Raw genomic sequence first — 18,101 nt, forward strand, 5'->3', positions numbered from 1 at the left:
AGAAACATTGAAATAAATATTTTTTGTAGTTTTAATCACTTTGAGCTATAGCTTTATGTGGATTTAACTCTTTATGAGGCACATCACTACCATCCCAGTTAACAACTCATTAATAAGATGTTAGGAACTGTTATATGTAAATATTTAATAAACATGACAAAAAATGTGAACTTGGAGGGCAAGAAAGGAGTTTCAAAACAGATGGCCTGTCAATAAGGAACTGAAAACTAAACATGTGTATATGCTGTGGAGAATTAACAGAAAATAAAAACAGCTGTGAATGATAATGAATGTAAAGTGACGGTAACAGAGAGACAACTCATAACAGAACCTGACCAAAAACCAAAAGGTATCACTGTACTGACAAACTTAAATGTATCATCCTCACACTAAAATAAACATTATTAAAGGAAATTTGTCAAGCATATTGCTGTATTGCTGTAGCAAGTCTGTTTACCACACAATATAAATTCAGTAAATACGTAAAATTTCGAGGAAATCAGTAGTCTTGGAACCATAGGTTGGTCCTGTAAACCAAGCTCCCAGTAAAAATAAACAACACTACTTGTCATTTATGATACTGAAATTTAATAGGAACTCTATGGATCGTTTTTAATAAGAGTTTATTGATACAAATAAAAAAGATGGAAGTCTTGAGTCATCAGCAACAACTCTAGAAACCTGTTGATCCTAAAATGAACCACTGCAGGTTAATGACGGGTTCAGACTAATGACAGTGCTCTGCAATGACCAACACACTGTTGTAATCGGGATTTAGTTCTATTACTTCATGCTCCTACAACGATAAATGATACAACCAAAAGACAACCAGACAGCTCAGTCTCAAACCAGAGGCATCTGAGTGATGGGAAAAGCAGGATAACTTAATCGCTGCAGAACCTTTAAAGAAAGGCAAAAATCTAGCATCTTTGCAATACAGCAACATAACAGTAAATAAAAAATTCTATGATTTCTTCATTAAGTGTTCCTGTTTTCACAAAAAAATCCTCTAACTTGTTGGCATTAAATTCCTCCAGTTTCTTGAGTTATAACCAGCTCCCCTGAAAATGTAAAGCCTCAGAGGCAAAGTAATAAGCCCCCCCAGGTTAATGATAGGTTTAAGACTCTAATGACAGTGCTCTGAAGTGACCCACATACTTTTCATTGGCTTTGTTATCATGCCTAAAGCTATATTCATGCCGTGCATATACAAAGGTAATAGATACTAGTTGAACAACAATGCTTGATACACAATGACAAAGCAGTATTTATTTATTTAGCCCATATTTTTAATATGCAGAGTACAGTTTCTTATTTACAGTACTGGGTTGGCTTCAAATTCGGCCAGGTGAGTGATGGGAAAACCAACAAATCCTGTTCACAACATGAGGTTATTGTTTTATTTAAAGTCATTTCTAATAAACTGCATGCTTTGTGCTGGGAAATGTGCATGAAGGATTAGTATCAGTGGTCACTTTTTGCATACGGACTAAAATTTGCATGCCACTGTGTAATGGGGGGGACTCTGTGAGCTTATATGTATGTGTGCAGCTTTCTGGTCTCCTCTCTCCTCTGAGAAGGGAGACAGAGGCTCCCCAAACAGAGGAGCACTCGAGTGGAAGTGATGGAGGGGACAGGCAGTGACAAAATGTACAGAGAACCAAAAAGTGGGGAGAGAGGACAAGGCACAGACAAATACTCTCGCACGCAAGCCACAACAGCAAGAGACAGCAGAGGCCAACAATGACAGCAGAAAAGCAGAGCACAAGTTGCATGAATGGCATCATCTGAGACAATGGTGAAGTGGAGCGTGGGGAACTACTGAGAACTGAACTCCCTTAAGGCTGGACTGAAAGTTTGTAACATCAGAGCCTCATTATTTAGAAGAGAAAAAAGAAAAAACTTACCCAATCTTACAGTTTATGCCATTGGCTTTCCTGATTCCCATCTAAAACAAAAACAAAAAAGCAAGCCTCCCCTTGGTTCTTCTCAACAAAAACACCTCTTTGACTGAAGAGTGACCAGACCAAGTTACCAGGAGAGCCAGAAATAAGAGAGAAGATTTTTAGAGGGTCCCTCCTTCCCCCACTGGGACCCAAGGCTGCCTAGTGGGAGCCATTGATTGGCCAGCCGATGACGTCCGGCTCTCCGATGCACAATGAGCGCAGCGGAGGGAATATTTCACTGCTGCAGATAGCCACTAGTGCAGCCGGCTGCCTGAACAACAGGGAGAGAAAGGGGGGCAAAGTAAAAAAAAAAAAGAGGCCTCGCATTCCTGGCTAGCTTCAAAGACGGAGCAGAGCTGGGGCACCATTCATTCCCAAGGCCCTGAGCCTGGCACATGGAGACTAGCCAAGGCAAGGAGGAGAAGAGAAGAGAAGAGAAGAGAAGAGAAGAGAAGAGAAGAGAAGAGAAGAGAAGAGAAGAGAAGAGAAGAGAAGAGAAGAGAAGAGAAGAGAAGAGAAGAGAAGAGAAGAGAAGAGAAGAGAAGAGAAGAGAAGAGAAGAGAAGAGAGGGGTAAAATGGATAGATGGGTAACCCCCCTACCTCGAATCAACAGGAAAAAAAGCTGATACCTCATACCGTGAAGTATTGCCAACTTTCACCTTGGTTATTCTTGTATTTCCTATTAGTTTACCTTCTTTTTCCATCCCTACCAACATAAAAATTAAATAAACCCACAGCGTTCCCATGCTCTTATTATCAACCTCTTTTTACTTGGAAAAAGTCCAAATTCACAGCAAAGTTTTGCTGATTGAACCAAACAGACACATGACAATTCAGTTTAAAGGGCCTTCTCTGTTGTTTTCACAAAGTGCTCATAGCATGCCGTGAACCAACTGGACCTCCTTCACAATGGTCAATCTCTCTAACAAGGTCAGCTTTCAGAACTCCCTTGTGATTGTTTGGTGTCACAAAGACCCCTGTTGCCTTCTCTATTGTTTTGTGTTGAGGCTGGCAGTATTGGTGTTTAACTACGCAGTATTTGTGACTGCTCAGTGTCAGACAAAGTGGAGCAAAGAGCTGTTTATTTGGGAGTTATAGCTGCTGACAGACGGTTAAAATACATATTTACTGGAACATAAAGGGGTATGTCTACAAAGAACTCTAAAAACCCCAACAATTTAATGAGTTTTATTAATACTAAACATGTTCCAGAAAGGTGTCAAACTGGAACACATTTTCTTAAGGATGTTAGAATCATAGAGCAAAGAGGAGAAAGACAGCAAATGAGATAAGGTTGGTTTAGAGAGGAGGAAAAGAAAGGATAAGAGGGAGATGATAACTTATTTTAATTGCTTTTTCATTTTTCCTTTGGCGATTGGCAATTATGAGTTCCTTGACCTAAAGCAGACAGCCATGAGTCTGGACCACCACCAGGCTCCGTGAGGCTCATACAGAACACCTAGCTAGGTCCGAAAGCTCAGTAGCTGTGACAGAGGAAATTATACAGACTGTTGTTGTGCATCAAAATGCATTAAAAAAAAGACTCTTATTTGGCATCCTTGTAGCTGCTTCATTATTCTTGAAGACTAACAGCCAAGTAGAATGAAATATTATTCCAGTTAACAAGCTTTATTGAGAGTAAAAAAAAAAAAAACACACCAAATTGCTTCAAAGTTACAGTGACAAAGTTAAAGTTCCAGTAAGATTTAAACTCTGATGGAAATTGTGTTTTTAACATGTTCTTGTGGCATTTTTGTCATGAAGAAAATTAAACTAAAATTTAATTTCCAAGTATTTCTTTAATCGAATCAAGAGCAGATGAAAAAATACTGTTGGAAAAAACTTGTAGCTGTGATGTAGAAGCTACCACAGCAAGCCCTGCTCCACTCCATTCTGATGCATCCACTTGTAGACAAATAGACCCACGCACGTCTTTGTTATCCTCGTCCGAGCTGCCATCTGGCTCAAAACTGTATGGCTGGATTGCTACAATTTTGCTTGCCATTTTTGTTGCACCAGTACCGTTAGGTTGTGAGGGGCTGTAAGCTAGCGGGAGGGCGCGTTAACAGATAGATGACAGGAAATGGGAGCAGGCGTACTCCATTCCAACAGTCCCGCCCACAACTCAAAGATGAATTTCTAATGAACTCCTGCTGCTCTGCAGAAACTATGTCCCAGAAAACACAAATTTTCTGATTTTGGCCAAGAAAACAGCAAAATCATATTTAAAAGACAATTGGAAACACGTTTACAATAGAGTGGGACTTTAAGGCACAAAAAGCTGCCAATAGACCTGAAAAAGGCCTAAAGATGTCTAGTACTGGACCTCAAAAGCCTCATCTGTAAACTGATGTTACCTTTCTGTAAGACAGAGATCCATCCTTAAAAACCCCAATGGACAGATATAAACAATATAAAAGACACAAAGAAAAACTTGAAAGATGACTGCAAAGAAAGATTTGCAGCAAAGTTTATAAAAAACAATATTTCAACCATTTTCTGAATATAATAAACACCTTTTTTTTTTGCTCATAAGATGTCTATTAGATGGGAAAAACGTATCAGGTTGTGTTTTTGGTACGCTTTCTGTAGGAGACAGAAAGTGTAATGTTGTCGTAGCAGCAGCACGCTTGTGAAAGTCATTATGCTGAATGACCAACATTATTGTGTCCTCCTGTGCTTGATCAAACAGAGGCAAAGAGGAAGCCAGTTTGAAAAGGTGGAAGTGCTGTGGCTTAAGCACTGAAAGCGTGAAGTGTGTTGTTGTGTGAAAAGGAAAAGAACTGACAACTGAAGGCTTGCTTCTTTAGTCTGTATGTCAAACAAAAAAACACCTTTGTCTGGTGCATATGTACAAGGGCCAGAAACTGTGGCGGAGTGTTGCTGGGCAGTGCTCACATAAGTGTTAGAAATCTCAAGCAGACCAAGACAAGCTGTCACACTCTAATAAGCTCTACATTCCTGCCCTGATCTGCCCTAAATACTTGTTTGACAATGTCAACCTTTGGTCTACTTGATTTAATGTTTTTATTAAGGTTTTGATTCAAAATTGTAGATATATTTACACTTTTTACTTAAGATTGAACTTAGGGATGATGCTTCTGTGGCTGCATTGCAAGGATCGTAAGATGGCAAAAGAAACCCAACAAAGGGCAACCAGGTGAACAGGAGTTTAAAAACAAAGCTACTAAATATTTCTCTCCAACCTGTAGTAAACCATTAACAGGAGAAAAACATTATGTTTCCCCTAGAAATGCCTCAACAAATGACAAACTTCCCTTTCAACTGGCCTCTGCAAAGACAGTTACTTTTGTATTAAGGACTCCCGAGGGATTTGCAATATGATCTTGCAAGTTTAACTGGATACTGTACAAAATTCCTCTGCACTGGAATAGTATGCAGCTGCAGGCCACAGGAGGTTTTTCTTTTTTTATGGCTTAATTCTAGAAATGTTGAACACCAAACATTTATTTTGGAAAGTTATTACGTTTTAACTTTCAGAAAAACACACAGCTGAGTCCAAAAAACAGAAACTCCTATTGTTGCAAAGCAACTTCGACTAAAACATTAAGTCAATATTTTCAAATTGGCATTCTATATCTGATTAAAAAAAACTAGTGTTGAAGAAATTGCTTTTCACCAAGTCTTACAAGCATTACATGATACAAAATGTGTCTTTATTCACAGATGTGACTTGACTTCAACAAGTGTTTGAATAAGTATATGTTTTGAGATTTTTATTCATAAGTTTGTATTACAACTGATTGTTTAACACACAATAAATAAAGTTTTATTTAGAAGACAAACTTAGTTTTTTCCCTGGGTTGCATTTAGAGGAACAAAAGTTTTTGGATTGCTTTTAGAAGCAAACACAGTAAAAATGTTCTGTGCTGAAAGGAAAGACCAGTTTGGCATACGTTTTGTTTTTTAAAAGACACATTTAACAAACCTTTGCTCAAAAATACACTTTAATAGAGATGCAAGGCATACTATTAACTAGGCCTGGGCGGAAAATGGATTGAATGACTTAATTCAAATTTTTTGTTATGGGCGATTTCAAAATTAACTAAATCGAGTTTTTGTGTAATGGCGCATTTTTGGCTCCTCAGAGCTTCCGTAGCGTTAGTTTCAGACGGCGGTATGACAAGAGACAAACAACAACATCATAGCACCACGAAAAAGCAAGCGACAACATGGCTATCGGTGAGAGTGGGAAGTTTGTTCCCAAGAAAGGAATAAAATCATCTGTTGTTTGGAACTGGTATGGGTTTACTGCCACAGACGTGGAGGAAGAGACCCCCCCCCCCCCCCCCACGCTGCTACATTTGCCTAAAGACCATCGCAGTCAAAGGCAGCAGCACCACAAACCTATTCCAACATCTGGGGAAACCTTTTATTACTGTTCTCCTTCACTCCGTAACACAAAACATGAAAGTGCACCTCCAACACTTGTGCACGCTCTCACTCACTGTCGCGCGGCACACGCTCATTCCTCTTACATACGCAGCGTGCTAACACACACACACACACACACCCACACACACATAGTCATTCTACAACACCTACATAGTTAGTTCATTAGTTAGATAGTTAGTAGTTAGTTGTTACTGTTATTTGTTAATAAAGAACAGTGTGTTGTCATTATTACTTGTACCAGTATTAATTTGCGATGCGGCCGCCGAAGGATTTTGTGTTTGGCGGTGTAGACCGCGACTCCTGCTGCTTCAGCAGCGCGGTGATCAAAAATGACACACCATCACAGCTCTAGTTTATATCTTGTGGGACCAAAAAAAATGCGACTTCTCCAGTACCGATAGCAGAACCGTTGATGTCAGATCTTACGGAGACTGCGGTCTTGAAGAATGTTGCCCCGGGGTTCGTTCAATACCGGGGCTCGGTCCCCATCCCTGGGAAAGGGGCACAGTGGAGAACAATCACCGAAGCGGTCGCTTTGCATATAGTCAAAGACATGGTACCAATATATACCGTGGAGAAGACTGGGTTTATTAATTTAATTAAAACCTTAGACCCCAGATATGAGCTGTATTGTTAATCCTTTAGAAAATGGTGCTACTCTCAAGGTGAATGTTTGTCTCCTTTTAGTCTAGACTATAAAATGTGACTTAAAACACAGCTGGGACTTTGATTCCAAGAGTGTGTTCATTTATTTATTACTCATCCCAGAAATGGGAGTTACATTTGTCTTCCGTTTATAAAATAAAGGCAAAACTTGCTTTAAGTTGTCTGCCGTTTGTACTTACTGCTTTCCATCAGTATGTGTGATTGTGTTTGTGTGTGTGTGTGGGGGGGGGGGGGGGGGGGGATCGGAAATCGAATTTAAAAAGGCCATATCGCCCAGCCCTACTATTAACTAGAACTATATTTTAGCAATGTAATAAATAAATAAATCAGCCCATTTCTAACTATTCCGGCTCAAAACTTTTGTTTCATGTCTATCTAACATCAATACCTGCTTTATTTTGAGAAAGGTCACAGTGGTTCCTGGTGCTTATCCACTCTTTTACAAGGCAAAGTACATCAGTAATATTTAAAACCCAAAATACGTTAGCAAGCATTAGACATATTATTTACACAGGAAAACATAAAAAGAAGTTTTAAATGATGTCATATATTGCAGTATTTTGAAATGTTTGCAGATTGTTTATGACCACAGAGCAGCAGCAAGACTTCACACTAGTTTGTTCAGCGTCTTAGTGTTGGATTGTCATTCTGACAGATGAACCCTGCACTGTGAGAGGGCTGGCACTGAGTGACTTCACCACCAGGTTTATCGCAGGGGAACGCAGACTCTTACAGGACAAGTGTTGTTGCCATGACACAACCACTCATTCATTACTCTCAAAAAAACATGCTGAGAAGAAGGGCCATACATTTTAAATCTGAACACTCAGGAAAAAAGAAGACGTCATAGTGGAATTTTTAACTCCATTATGACTGTAAATACATCATGTTTTACAAAAAAAATACAAATGTTGATAAGCAATTAGTATTCTAAGAAAAACGGTTCTGAGATACTTTAAAAAACCCACAAAAAATAGGAATTATCTGTAAAAAACTTATTTGGAAGACATGGTGAAAAATCCAAAGCAAAACACTCTCATCTGATCCAGCTAAATGATGCTCCAACTAATCATTTATCAGATCATATTTAACGCAAACTCTGAATGTTAATCTTTTAGAATCAAGAATGTTAAAAACCCACTCTGAAGGAAATTGGTGTTTTTAACATGTTCTTGTCGAATTTTTTTTCATGATGGAGGACATAAATAAAGAAAATTAAGCTCTAAATTGCATTTCTGAGTTATTTTTTTTCAAATTGATGTTATTCAGGAGAAGATGAAAAAATGCCATTTGAATGTGCTTGTAGCTGTGAAATACTGCGACATACTGCTTCGCTCCATTCTGATGCATCCGCTTGTAGACGACTACAGTAAATCCCTTGTTTTTCGCGGGGGTTACGTTCCAAAAAGAACCCGTGATAGGCAAAATCCGTGAAATAGAAATCTTTATATTTTTTTACAATTATTATACAATTAAATACTCTATTATACATTGAAAAGAAACAACAAACCATTTTACAAGCTCACGCATTTGTTTCACAACTAAAAGTACTTTAGAAACTTTTTTTCAACAAATAACTTCTGTACTGTACTGACAAATAATAACTTTAATCATTGATGTGAACAGAAGGCTTCAAATTGCGGAGATTAGCCCCGCCCACCGCGACCCGAGTAATTTGATTAGACGGGAGAAAATTTAAAATGATTATGAAAAAAATACAAAGTACAGTCAGACAAATAGTGACTCAGGTGTATTTCACTGCTCTTCAGACTGAGCCGCTGCATCCTGACTCCGCTCTGCAGTGTTTTCTTCTTTTGAAGGCCGCGGTGCAGCTGTGTTTGTTCGGGAGAAGAACATAGTGATAGGCAGTTGTTGTCGCTCTTTTTTCTATGGGTTTTAGAGAAACTCGAAATTGCAAGATGATTTGCATGTAAGTTTGGCAAGCTGTTTTACATAAGTGTAAATATTAAACTGCAACGTTATTGACGCACAGGTAGAGAAGAAGCGGATTTTATTCTGATTTTAGCCAATCAGAATGCAGAACACAATGCACGATGCAAGTGCATCCGTGAAGTAGCGAAACCGTGAAAAGTAAACCGCGTTATAGCGAGGGATCACTTTACATCCATGTACGTCGTTGTTTTATCTCATCTGAGCAGGCATCTAGCTCAGAACTGTACAGCTGCAGAGCTCCAATATTGCTCGCCATTTCTGTTGTGCTCGTGATTTTAGGTTGGAGGTATGAGGGGCTGTATATTGGTGGGAGAGAGAGTGAAGGGGAGGCAGGGTTGCTCCACGCCAACCATCCACCCACAACTCAGAGGCAAATGAATGAACTACTGCCACCCTGCAGAATCTATGTCCTAGAAAACAACACTTTTTAAATTTTGGCTAAAATAAGCACAATGATTATTAAAAGACCACTGGGAACGCTTTGAAAATAGATGAAAAGATGATTGAAGTGGCAAAATATATGGCTAGTTTGAAGACCTTTCAACAAAGCAATCCTGCTCTACTAGTAAAAAGATTTACTCTCACTTCAGTACACATTATATAACAACTTGTACTCATACTATTGCTTTGAAACTTAGTAGAAGCACAATTCTTCTCCAACAAGGAATATGGCCTTTAAAGTCAGACATTATAAAGGCCATAAAAACAACCATCTGCTCTTTGCACAGAGTTTGTAACCACAGAAACAACATCCATCAGCAGGCAAAACACTTGACATTTATGGAGATATGGCTCTTGTGCTTTATGGCTGAAACTCTGTGCAGAGTGAAGGACACGTGGAAGGGGATGCTTGGTAGAGCAGGTGATGCAAACAGCTTCATATTCAATGAAAATATTGTTTCTGAAGATTTTATGTGATCAAAAATGAAAACTGTCTCTTTTTTGCTTGCTTATTTAATTGAATACATAAAAATGTAAAGGGACTATACTAAGCTATTCTTAAGTCTTTTATGGTAAACAATATCCATGTATATAATAATAACTTTGGCACACATAAGAATGATTTTTTAAATTTAATATTAGTCATTCTCCTGAGCTTTTTTCCAACCTGGAAGTAAGAGAATTCGATCTCTAAGGCACTGGCATTCGCTCCGTGTGCGCGCAGCCCATTTCATGACTACGACTCAGAGCCAGCCTCTGCAGCTTTTATGCGTATTTCTGCAGTTGGATATGCATACTGGAAGAGGCTGTCCTCATTGCTCTACATCAGCTCAGGAGAATGCGCTTGTTTTCGTGGAATGAGAGGGGCTGGTGCTCAAAGCGCGGATCACAATACCACTTTGGGGTTTCTTTTCGTGAGTAATGAACAGTATAATACACTTAAAAGCTACAAAAAAAGTATTTTGTATGGTTGGGGGTTAACGGTGAGTTGGACTGAACCGTTTCGGTACGGCAGTTTCGGTCGGATCACCTTTGTACCGTTTTGGTCTTTTTGTTTGTTTATTTTTCCCCCCCAAATTTATTAACTTTGCGCCGAGGCGAAACTAATGTTAACCGCGAGTTTCCGCCGAGACCCTCAATAGTGTCTACGCTCGCGCACGTAGAGAAAGGGGGGGGGAGGGAGCGCGGCAGCGCAAGAGTGTGTGTGTGAGCACACGTTCAGGGTGTGCTTCTCAGTTTGCCAGAACAGTAATAAAAACGGTTTTCTCTAAAAGAACGGAGACTGATTCTTTTATTAACCCGCTCTGGAGACTCTGAGGGTCCGAACGGGGAAGTGACCCCCGAAGGAAGAACTGCCTTCGGCGGAGAGGATCTCCCCTGCGTTTTCCGACCACGGCCAGAAACATCATTGCAGGAGGTTCAACAGCTATTAGGTGACGGAGGTGACAATAAGCATGTCAACAGTATCATGCGGACGCGAGGCCAGAGCTGGAGAAACACCCCCCTCACACATCTCCTTACGCTCTCCTATGTGGGAACACTTTGGATTTGTTTGGATGAAAGGATTGAAAAAAATTGGATAAGTCAAATGCTGTGTTTCGACATTTTATTGTTACACAAAGATAGCGTATGCCACAGATAACACTTATAATCTGTTAACGCACTTAAAACGGCATCATCAAACTGTAAAAATCGGGTCTACAAGAAAAAAAATATGCAAGTCAAAATGTTTTTTTTTCAGGCCAGTGTTAAGTATCCAAGGTTTTTGGCACCTGACAGCTAATGGTTGTATTATTTTATATAGCAGATCACCTACATAGGTTAATTATATTATTGCTATTTGGAACCAATAATTGCACTTTGCAAGAAATTTTTTTCTGCCTTTTTTGTACCTAAAAAATACCGAAAATGTATTGAACCGGGCCCTATGAATTTCTGAACTAAACCGAATTGAGATTTTAGTGTACCATTACAACCCTATAGCATGCTGCAGGCCCTTTAAGGCCAGTGAGGCTTTAGAATTTCAGTTTACACTTACACAAAAGCTTATTTTCATGCAACGCTAAACCCTAATCTTTTTGTGCCAACTTCCTTTAAAATTCAGTGATTTTGCAACTGTAGTTTTTGTTTAAGCTGCTGTCCTCCATCTCATAGACACTCTTTAACTGGAAATGATCTCGTCCGTCACACAGACAGTAGGAGAATATTAACTGATAATGTCTGCAGGACACATTTCCTGGTTCTGCCCACAGCAAAGTCATGGCATTATAAAACCACAGGATCACATTCAAAAAAGCAACGTCATGACTTGTTGCACAACCACAGTTTTTTTTTTCCACAACAAAAAAGCTTAATGTGTTTAAACATCCTGTTGAAGTAGATGACAGATATTTCCACCCACATATGAAAACTTTATTTTGACCAATGCACAACAGAAAGCAAGCTTATCATGAAGCTTTGTTTTGGACAAATATGTTGTTTCACCATCCATTACATAATGACATTAAATATTTAATCCTGAAATATTCAAGAGGAATTTCCAACTGTATAATCTGCTGTGAAGAAACTTTTCAGAGTTCTTTAAGAACCTTTTAGAATGCAAGTGTTAGCTTTAGCCGGAGATAAAAGCACCTCATAAAGCAACAATCTCCTTTATGCAGCAATTATTGATCACCAGCTACAGCCGCTACGACTCGTGCCTTGGGTTTCTCAGATATATCATGGCATTTGTGGCTAAACAAATCCTACAGTTGATTATGATCCAATTTCCTTTCAGGCCCTCAGACTACAATGTTGGCTGCTTTTTCTCTTTTATATTTGACCTCCTGGAGTGGCTGCAGTCAGGTTACTGTACATTCTGGACTTAAAAAAACAAAAACAAACCTCAACCTCACATCTTTACATATAAACACTGACTAAAAAAAAGATTCAGGAAACAGAAAAATAAGAAAAGACTTAAAACCAACCTCAAACAATCCTGGTGCCATGAAAGCAAAATACAAGTCTGTCAATTTCCTTTCGCACCAGCCAACATGGTAAAAGAAGTAGGTAAAAAGTAGGGCAGATATGTGACACATGGCTTTGTGCACCGGCAGTTCCATGGCAGGTTTGCTCACTGTTGCACCAGAGATTTGAATTGCAAAACATTTTATGGAGGCAAACAGAGGCACTCTGTGAGGGTAAACTGATAAAACACTCGTGTTCACCTCAATCCAATCTGGATTGGCACATAGTTTTAGAGAAAACACTGAATTCCTTTTCATAAATGAAGAGGAGCGCAGATTCCAAACATCTGAAAATAGGAAAATATAATCCCTAATGATTTTACATACAGGACAAAAAGCTTACAATCTGGACCACTAATAGACTGGCCAGATGAAAGACTTACTCTAGTCACCTTTTGACCTATTGTACAAGCATTCCCAGTGGTCTTTTAATTAGGATTATGATATTTTTACCCAAAATCAATAAATGTGTCATTTTCTAGTTCATTAGAAATTTGCCTGAGTTGTGGGCGGGACAGTTGGCGAAGAGCAACCCCAAGAAGAACATGGATATAGTACTCGACAAGTAGATGCATTGTAAGGGGGGAAAGCATGGAGCTTGTGGCCTTCCTATTGTAATTTCTACATTACAGATATGCGATTTTTTTCTAGGGATGGGCGATATATTGGTGCCATTATCGGTATTGGCTGATATTTGCATCATTTGAGTGTATCAGTATTATATTAAAAAAATCTACCAATTGTCACGGTGCCTGGCGGTCTCCTCCCCCCTCCAGCTCTGCCCTAATGTTCCTGATTGCCACCAGCTGCCATCACTCTCCTCATCATCTTCTGTGGATTCAAAAGGAGATCAACGCCACTACTCGACGCCAGTTTGTTACCCCTTATGGTGACTGCTCTGGTTCTAGCCTCGTTACAGCTTTGTTCCAAGTCTCTGGCTCTAACTAATTCTTTGCTCCCTGTCTCAGGATCCTACCGCTCACGAGTGACGGCAGCACGGACCTTCCATTCTACGCCTCAGGAGCACGGAAACTCTCGGCAGCCGCTAACCGCTTCAAGACCCTCCAGCCACGCCACAGCCACGTCTAACCTGGACACTCCTCAAACCAGCCATCTTCACATCTGGAGCAAACAATAAATCCATTCTCATCCTCCACTTACCTGTCTTCCTTCTGGGTTGCAGCATCTGGGTTCCTCATCCTTGTGAAATCATGACAGAACAAACTGGCCAACTTCCGGACCCAGCTGATCCAGAGGGACTTCGTTTTGCCGTCAGCCAGCAAGGCATCGCCCTGGGCCGCCAAGCCGACGCTCTGTCGCAAGTATCCTCTGCCCAACAGGAACTTTTTCGGCGCCTGGATGGTCTAACGCAAACTTTGATGAATTTAACTGTCCAGGGGGCTACCCCCGCACCATCACCTCCCGCTTCCAGCATCGCCGCAGTTTCCGCTTCCGGTCCGTCACCTGAAAACTACCGACTGCAGCCGGAACCATTCTTCGGCGACGTCGAAGCTTGTGGAGGGTTCCTGCTGCAATGTAGTCTCCTGTTCCAGCAAGCCCCGAGGTATTATGACTCCGACCTCAGCAAGATTACCCTGATCATAAACTCACTCCGCAATAAAGCGCTGCAGTGGGCTCAGGCTTTCCTGGCCGCCAATCCTGTCACCCACCTATCGTACGAGCACTTCATTAATGAATTCAGGCTGGTTTTTGACCAACCCCGTAAGCGGGAGGAAGCCTCACGAAAGCTTCTGGCTCTTAAGCAGCGAAGTCGCTCAGTGAGCGACCACGTCATAGACTTCAGAATCCTGGCGGTGGAAGCCGGCTGGACGGATCCAGCATTGAGAGGGGTCTTCTATCAGTCTTTAAATGAAGTCATTAAGGACCACCTGTGTTCGCAACCAGAAACCCACTCTTTTGAGGAGCTCGTCACGGCGGCTCTCCGTTCGGACACCCGCTTACGTGAACGACAGCATGAAAGACCTCAGCCTCCACGCAGAAGTCCTGCTAATCCACCACAAGGTACGGCGGCACACATTTCTCCTATAACCCAGTCTGAAACCTCTCGCAGTCAGACCGACGAGCCCATGCAGATTGGACACTCCAAGCTTTCCGCAGAGGAGAGGCAGCGACGCCGGATCGAAGGGGCATGCTTTTACTGCGGAAAACCAGGACACCAGGTACACCAATGTAGCCTGCGTTTAAACTCCAAAACCCCCCGCTAGAGGACAGGCCGCGGGCGGGTCAAGTCTCGCATTCGTCCTTCTTCCTCCCCTGTCGGTGCAGGGTTTTTTTTTGTCGAGAAGAAGGACAAAACCCTCCGACCGTGCGTAAATTATCGAGAACTAAATCAGATCACGGTAAAAGACAAGTATTCCCTTCCGCTCATCAGCTCTGTCTTTGACTCGATTCAGGAGGCCCGTATCTTTTCCAAGCTTGACCTACGAAATGCTTATCATCTCGTACGGGTCAAGGAGGGTGATGAATGGAAAACCGCTTTCAAAACTCCTCTCGGTCATTATGAGTATCTCGTCATGCCATTGGGGTTAACAAACGCTCCTGCCGTGTTCCAGCGCCTCATAAACGACGTTCTACGGGACTTTATCGACCGCTTCGTTTTTGTCTACCTTGACGACATACTGATCTACTCTAAACATCCTGATCAGCACAGAAACCACGTTCGTCAGGTACTCCAACGATTGTCTGAAAATCAGCTTTTTGTCAAAGCCGAAAAATGTCTGTTTCATTCCACCGTCGTCCCCTTCTTAGGGTACATCTTCGAGGCAGGTAGCATTCGACCCGACCCCGCTAAAATCGAGGCTGTCTCCAAGTGGGAACCCCCTACCACGCGTAAGAAACTTCAGCAATTTTTAGGGTTCGCTAATTTCTATAGGCGGTTTATTAGAAATTACAGCTCCATCGCGGCTCCCCTCACGCGACTCACTTCCACTGTTCGGGCCTACCAATGGAACTCGGATGCCCAAGAAGCTTTTGACACTCTCAAGAACCTCTTCGTTACAGCCCCCATACTAATACAACCCGACCCAGCTAGACAATTCGTGGTCGAGGTTGACGCCTCCGACTCAGGCGTCGGGGCAGTATTATCTCAGCGGGAAGAGTCCTCCAACAAATTGAAGCCCTGCGCTTTCTTTTCTAAGAAACTGACCCCTGCTGAGCGCAACTATGATGTGGGCAACTGTGAACTTCTCGCTATTAAATTAGCATTGGAAGAATGGCGACACTGGCTGGAGGGTGCGGTTCATCCATTTATTGTCTGGACTGATCACAGGAACCTTTCATATCTTCGCTCCGCCAAGAGACTGAATTCCCGTCAAGCCCGCTGGTGCCTGTTCTTTGACCGTTTCAATTTCACCATAACCTACAGACCAGGAAGCCGCAATATTAAGCCCGACGCCCTCTCACGGAAGTACTGCTCCTCTGATGACCAGGACGGCACCACGAACCCCATCATTCCCTCCACCTGCATCGTTGGAAACGTTTCCTGGGACATTGAGAATAAAGTGATGCAAGCTCAAGGTGAGGAACCCAATCACCCAGAACCTCCTGACGGAACACTTTATGTACCCCGATCTCTCAGGTCCGACGTCATCACGTGGGCCCACGCCTCACGTCTTGCCTGTCACGGCGGGGTCACCAGGACTCTCTGCCTCCTCCGTCGGCGTTTTTTCTGGCCCTCCATGACTAAGGACGTTAAGGAGTATGTGGCTGCCTGTACCACCTGCGCCCGCTCCAAGACCTCCAACTCACCACCGTCTGGTCTCCTCCATCCGCTGTCCACTCCCGGGCGTCCTTGGTCCCACATTGCCCTGGACTTTGTAACCGGTCTCCCTCCTTCTCAGGGAAACACGGTCGTCCTCACCGTCATAGACCGCTTCTCTAAATTTGTCCTTTTCATCCCGCTCCCACAGTTGCCCACGGCCACCGAAACCACGGAGATCCTGGTCCAGCATGTATTCCGTCACCATGGTATTCCTGTGGACATTGTCTCGGATCGGGGCCCCCAGTTTGTCTCCCAGGTTTGGAAGGCTTTCTGTGGGGCCTTGGGGGCCACAGTCAGCCTGTCCTCAGGCTATCATCCCCAATCTAACGGCCAAGCTGAAAGAGCTAACCAGGAGCTCGAAACATCACTGCGTTGTCTCGCCGACCGGAACTCCTCTGACTGGTCCAGGTATCTGGTTTGGGCCGAATATGCGCACAACACTCACCCCTCTTCTGCCACAGGCCTGTCCCCGTTCGAGGCTGCTCTGGGGTTCCCGCCTCCGCTGTTTCCTTCCCACGAGTTAGACCTCGCTGTCCCCTCTGTTCAGGACCATCTCCGCCGATGCCAGAGCATCTGGCATCAGACCAAGGCTGCTCTGCTCCAGACTAAGGAGACCAATCGCCGTACGGCCAACCGTCATCGTGTGGTGGGTCCTACATATCACCCTGGTCAGAAAGTCTGGTTGTCATCCCGTAATATTCCTCTTCAGGCCACCTCCCGCAAGCTCGCCCCCCGCTTCATCGGTCCCTATACTGTGGAAAAGGTCATCAATCCCACCTGTGTCCGCCTCCGCCTCCCAGCGGCTCTCAAAGTCCATCCCACCTTTCATGTCTCTCAGGTCAAGCCTGTCGTTGACAGCGCGCTTTGCCCGCCATCCGCCTCCCCTCCACCCGCCCGGCTCATCGATGGTGCCCCGGCTTATACGGTCAGTCGGATTTTGGATGTCCGCCGCCGGGGTCGCGGCCACCAGTTCCTCGTGGATTGGGAGGGTTACGGTCCGGAGGAACGCTCTTGGGTCTCCCGTTCCCTGATCCTGGACCGTGCCCTCCTTGCTGACTTTTTCCGTGCCCACCCGGATCGGCGTCCCGGACCGCCTGGAGGCGGTCGTTGAGAGGGGGGTACTGTCACGGTGCCTGGCGGTCTCCTCCCCCCTCCAGCTCTGCCCTAATGTTCCTGATTGCCACCAGCTGCCATCACTCTCCTCATCATCTTCTGTGGATTCAAAAGGAGATCAACGCCACTACTCGACGCCAGTTTGTTACCCCTTATGGTGACTGCTCTGGTTCTAGCCTCGTTACAGCTTTGTTCCAAGTCTCTGGCTCTAACTAATTCTTTGCTCCCTGTCTCAGGATCCTACCGCTCACGAGTGACGGCAGCACGGACCTTCCATTCTACGCCTCAGGAGCACGGAAACTCTCGGCAGCCGCTAACCGCTTCAAGACCCTCCAGCCACGCCACAGCCACGTCTAACCTGGACACTCCTCAAACCAGCCATCTTCACATCTGGAGCAAACAATAAATCCATTCTCATCCTCCACTTACCTGACTTCCTTCTGGGTTGCAGCATCTGGGTTCCTCATCCTTGTGAAATCATGACACCAATATTCTACCGACTGTTTTCAGAAACACTTTATTATTGTAATAAATATTTGTTTCTAAAAGATTGGGAAGCTTATGTTTACAGTCATAGTCAGTAATTAACTGTTTTCAAGTATCTGTTGTTTTTGATAGGGATATCTGTTGTTCTTACCCTGGCAATTGGGAGCTTCTGGTTTACAGTCTAAAATGAAATAAATGGTCTGAATGCTTAAAGATATATTTATATGAAAGTTTTAAAGTGATACTTGTTCCTATAAGATCCTTTGCTTTATGTTAAAAAGGTCAAGTACAAG

The 18,101-nt window shown here is 42.9% G+C and overlaps 1 protein-coding gene across 3 annotated transcripts in view; it reads right to left on the reverse strand.

The window, feature by feature from the left end:
• The window catches only part of LOC101169477 (protein Shroom1), a 36,010-nt gene that overhangs the window by 10,015 nt on the left and 7,894 nt on the right, over window positions 1–18,101 (reverse strand). The window contains exon 1 of one of the 3 annotated variants that reach the window (XM_011483184.3): window positions 12,390–12,559. The exons of 1 other annotated variant lie outside the window; for it this stretch is intronic. The gene's annotated coding sequence lies outside the window, so the exon portion shown is untranslated. Of the gene's footprint in view, window positions 1–1,907; window positions 2,224–12,389; window positions 12,560–18,101 lie in introns of those variants that run through there. One more of the 3 variants, XM_004076123.4, reaches the window with a different exon arrangement.

The sequence above is a fragment of the Oryzias latipes genome, chromosome 14, assembly GCF_002234675.1.
Source record: "Oryzias latipes chromosome 14, ASM223467v1".
NCBI lineage: Eukaryota > Metazoa > Chordata > Actinopteri > Beloniformes > Adrianichthyidae > Oryzias > Oryzias latipes.